This window comes from Macrobrachium rosenbergii, chromosome 55 (genome assembly GCF_040412425.1).
Source record: "Macrobrachium rosenbergii isolate ZJJX-2024 chromosome 55, ASM4041242v1, whole genome shotgun sequence".
NCBI lineage: Eukaryota > Metazoa > Arthropoda > Malacostraca > Decapoda > Palaemonidae > Macrobrachium > Macrobrachium rosenbergii.
The window spans coordinates 32,335,268-32,340,267 of NC_089795.1; the positions used below are offsets into that span (position 1 = coordinate 32,335,268).

At 31.9% G+C, this 5,000-nt stretch overlaps 1 protein-coding gene across 5 annotated transcripts in view; it reads right to left on the reverse strand.

Annotated features, from left to right (window-relative positions):
* The window catches only part of LOC136835923 (caldesmon-like), a 633,290-nt gene that overhangs the window by 573,493 nt on the left and 54,797 nt on the right, over positions 1-5,000 (reverse strand). The gene's annotated exons all lie outside the window — the stretch shown is intronic.

Genomic DNA, 5,000 nt, shown 5'->3' on the forward strand with positions numbered 1-5,000 from the left:
AACCTGAAGTAATGCCTACACTGCACCGCACGAGGTGCACTAATGGCACTAACAACACCCCCCTCCCCTTCGGGAACTATTGTCCACAAATATGACAGAAATTCCACCAAATCAGTTTACCGAAAACATAATAATTCTGGTTCGTTTGCTCATGTTTATTCTATCATCAATGTTAAATTGTGCTTTTTTTTCTCCCTCTCGTATGCTTTCCAGGGCTCGGCGCATCTGCAACTCACAGTTTATTGACGTTCAGATTACCAATACTTAAGATATATTGCCTTGAAACCTGATAATACCCTTTAACTTTCGTACATTTATATAGCACGGAAAAGAGCCATGGACTGTTTTATTTAACTACAGCCAATGTTTTATGCAAACTTAAGCAGCGTGTTATCTCATTTTTTATTATCATCATCAGTGTGATCTTGCTTTCCTAAGCAGGTCGTATTCGTAAACTGTTCAATACCACAGTCGAAATTCTTGATCTCCTTTAATATTCATGAGATATATTCTTATCAATACACAAACAACACGCTATGCAATGCATATATATATATATATATATATATATATATATATATATATATATATATATATATATATAGTATATATATATAAAATAAAGTATATGTGTATATATACATATATACACAATATATATACATATAATATATGCTTATGAAAAACACACACCAACAAATGTATATATATACACTTATATGTATATACACACACACACAAATGTATATATATACACTTATATGTATGTATATATATATATATATATATATATATATATATATATATATATATATATATATATATATATATATATATTCTAATGAAGATTATTAAGTGCAAATAAATCAATGGACATGCTGAATAAAACATGGAAATCAAACAGGACTGAAATTGCAACGAAAGTAAAACATACAGAGATCTATAACGATCTGTATTGCTATACAGACTAGAATAACGTTGACACTCAAAAAATCTAATACATTTTGTAAATTTAAAAATAAACTTTAAGAAAAAAATATATATATATATATATATATACAGCATTTATATATATATTTCTATATATATATATATATATATATATATAGATATATGTATATGTACACACACACACACATATATATACATATATTTCTAGTGGAGATTATGAAGCGCAAATAAATCAATGGACAAGCTGAATAAAACATGGAAATCAAACAGAACTAAAATTGCAACAAAAGTAAAATATACAGAGGTCTATAATGATCTGTATTGCTACATGGACTAGAATAACGTTATGACACTCAAACAATCTAATGCATTTTGTATATTTAAAAATGAAGCTTTAAGAAAAATTTTAATGTCAACTAGCAGAATAAAGTGAAAATAGATATCGGTACCGTAATATATGACCTAAGTTTCACACGGAGAAGTAATAATGAAATAAGGAAGAAGGAATCAACTTTGGAAATGTCCTTAGCACAACTTCAGGGAGAATAGTACATTATGAGACGAGAGTGGAGATTTGTGGAAGAAAAAGCACAGAAAAGATATGAGTGGCGGAAGAAAATATATACATAAATATATATATATATATATATAATATATATATAAGATATATATATATATATATATATATATATACACATATATATATATATACATACATACATACATACATACATATATATACATATACATACATACATACATACATACATATATATACATATATATATATATATATATATATATATATATATATATATATATATATATATATATATTTTCAATGCAACAGGTATAACCAAAGCAGACTATGCTTGGCCAGAATGAGAGAAAAATATAACCGAAACGAAGGCTAGACAGACCGATTTTTCAAAGGAAAAGAGATTAAATCAATCGATTCCATTCTATACAAAGGGGATAAATGACCGGGCAAATACAAATCTAAATTGCAAAAAAAGGCAGCAACATCAGAAATCAATAGAAGCTCATCCCACACTTGTTTACCCCTGGATAACCCTTGAATAAATAAAGGCACTTTCCTGGTTAAAGTAGACTTCATCAACCAGGAGTTTCTTATGAACAGCTGTTATCCAAACATGACACAATAGCTTTCGTCATTTCACCAAACAGTAAAATGTTGTTAGATAAAATGATTTAGGAAAACGAAAAGTGCATTTCCATCTCGGTCACAAAGCTATTTTCCCCACTCATTTTTGTTGGAAGGTATGCGTTTGCGATCTCTCTCTCTCCCTCTTTGCTGACATACATCACATGCAAGCACGTGTGTTATTATGCGCGTATTTGTATATATGTGTTGGAGGAAAATGAAAAATGAATTAGCTTCCCTACGCACATTTAAGAGATGCCAGAGATCAAGGGAAAAATAATAATCCTCGGATTTTTATCTCTTACTCCACAGCCTAGCGTCTGTAATTCTCTTCCTGCCACTGTTTCTCTCGTCTCTTACGACCTTTCTTCCTTAAAGAGCCAGAAAGTTCTATGGCTTTCTTTGTGATTGGTCCCCACCCTTCTCCCTTTATTGTCTATTCTCGTGTTTTCCTGGTCTGGACTAAAGAAAGGTATTAAGAGTGGTCTCTTTAAAAAATTAATCCCTCACGTCCTCCAAATACAAGAACTCCACGATGACCAACATTCCGGCGTGATCGAGGAAGAGAAGGTCTAGTGAAAAACATATAACAAAACGACGCAAAAGAGGTCCATTAACAACCTCTACGTTTTAGAGTCTGTGATAGTTGCCTCTAGAAAAAATATACAAGAGCAATGTTAACGAAACGATTATCTGAATGGCTAGCCTTCTATTGTTCTTTCCCCTTTAAAATCAAGTTGCTTAATAATATGTGGTGCTCATGTCTGCACTTGGATATCATGGGGACATTTATCATCCATGAAACTAAATCTCGATTAAATTTTGTTTGATTACATTTCAAGGCGAAAGAAAACAAAATTTAACGATTACCATAGACTTCAGTTAGCATTTTAACTTTAACATTCACACTTCCCCTCTTAACATGCATTAAACATGAAAATTACAGTATATGTAACCATATATGTGAATGTACTGCTGCCTTGCTTTTGAGATAATGACTTCTTTTATAATATCAGTGCTTAAAAACAGACCCCTGAAGGATGGAACAACTGAGCGAACATTACCAGAGTTTTTTTCTTCGTAATTTCCTTCTGTTTTGGGATTAAGCTTTATAATATATAATCTTCCTGAAAAACCAACTCACTGTCACATGATGTGAGATGTCTGAGATGAACGTATCGTGATGTGAATTTCAAAGGTAACCATTTGGCGTCAAGCATACTTTTTAAAAACTGTGACACGAAATTTTTCAATCTTCTTTACTTTCAAAGATGACTAAAGACATTGCACCAATGAATTTCTCAAGAGGACCAGAACATAAAAATTGAAAAAAACTATCACATATTCAAAGGGACCAGGCTCTACAGAGCTGAAAACTCTCAAACATCCAGGTCCTACAGATGAATAAAAAATAACGACTGTCAAACTCAATAAGGCCAAGGTTCTAAAAAATTAAAAACCATTGCATCACTCACTATATCAAAAATTACAGAGCCTTAAGAGAACCAAAAATCCTCCTAGCACTAATTAACTTCTACAGATAACTAAATCCCTTCACTCATTAGAGTAAAAGAGGCCCAAGGCCTGTAAATGACCATAATCCTTCACTCAGTAACTCAAGAAGCCCAGTTACCGGATATGAGTAACAACTGTCGTTCAATATTCAATAAACCCAGGTCCTAAGGATAACTACAGAAAGTGACGCTCTCCAACTCAGTAAGTGTGGGTCCCGAAAATAACTAGCAACTATTCCTTACTAGGGAGAGTGATGCGAATCCCAGAGGTAACTATACTCGTACACTCGTTGACTAGCTTAAGAAGCCCACGGACCTAAAACTGACTAAAATATCTTGCACACTCCCTCAGGATGTCCAGGTCCTGGAGATGACTCATCACTTTAAGAATCCCCCTTACAAAGGAGGTCAGGTCATAAAAATAACCAAAGCCGATTGTTCTCTAATTCAAGGGACCCAGGTGCTAAAACTGACTGAAAACTAGCCCTAACTAAAGGTCCATGTAAAGTAACTAAAAGCTACCACTCACCAACTCAAATGGCCGGGAACCTAAATTTAAAAGAAAACTACTTAATTCGTATCAGAGAAGTGAGAAATTGAGCGAAACAGAATGCATCATTTGTAATATCTTAGTCTGAAGGCCAATAACCATGCATTTGGCAAAATTTAAAAATGCAACCTTCTTAAATACAACACTGGCCAAGCGTTAAGGTAGCCTCTAGAACAGAAGCCAGTGAAACTCTAAGAAATGAAACGAGTGAATGGATTTCGAAGTTAATGAAAAGAACACGAAAAACTTATATGATAATCAACAAAAAAGGGAACAATTTCCGACCTTGTACTGAAGAGTATTACAGTTTCAAAGGAAGCAATTGTTTTCCTTACCTGAAAGAACAAAAAGAAATTTTCAAAGCTACATAATAATTGGTATATATGAATGATTACAGACACACACATTATACATATAAATATATATACACACACACACACACACACACACACACACACACATGTATATATATATATATATATATATATATATATATATATATATATATATATATATATATATATATATATGATTACAGATTACACACACATTATACATATAAATATATTATATATATATAGTATATATATATATATATATATATATATATATATATATATATACACATATACATATAATATATACATTTTGTGTCCAAAAAGAAACAATGGAGTGCTGCAAGGCCTCGACTTATCATCCTTTTAATTATCGTCTGCTAAGCAAACGACGGCAAGTCGAAAGGCCTGCAGCACTCCATTGTTTCCTTTCCTTTCGTAAACACTGTCTTTATTTATATATTCATCACCTTCCATATTTTCGT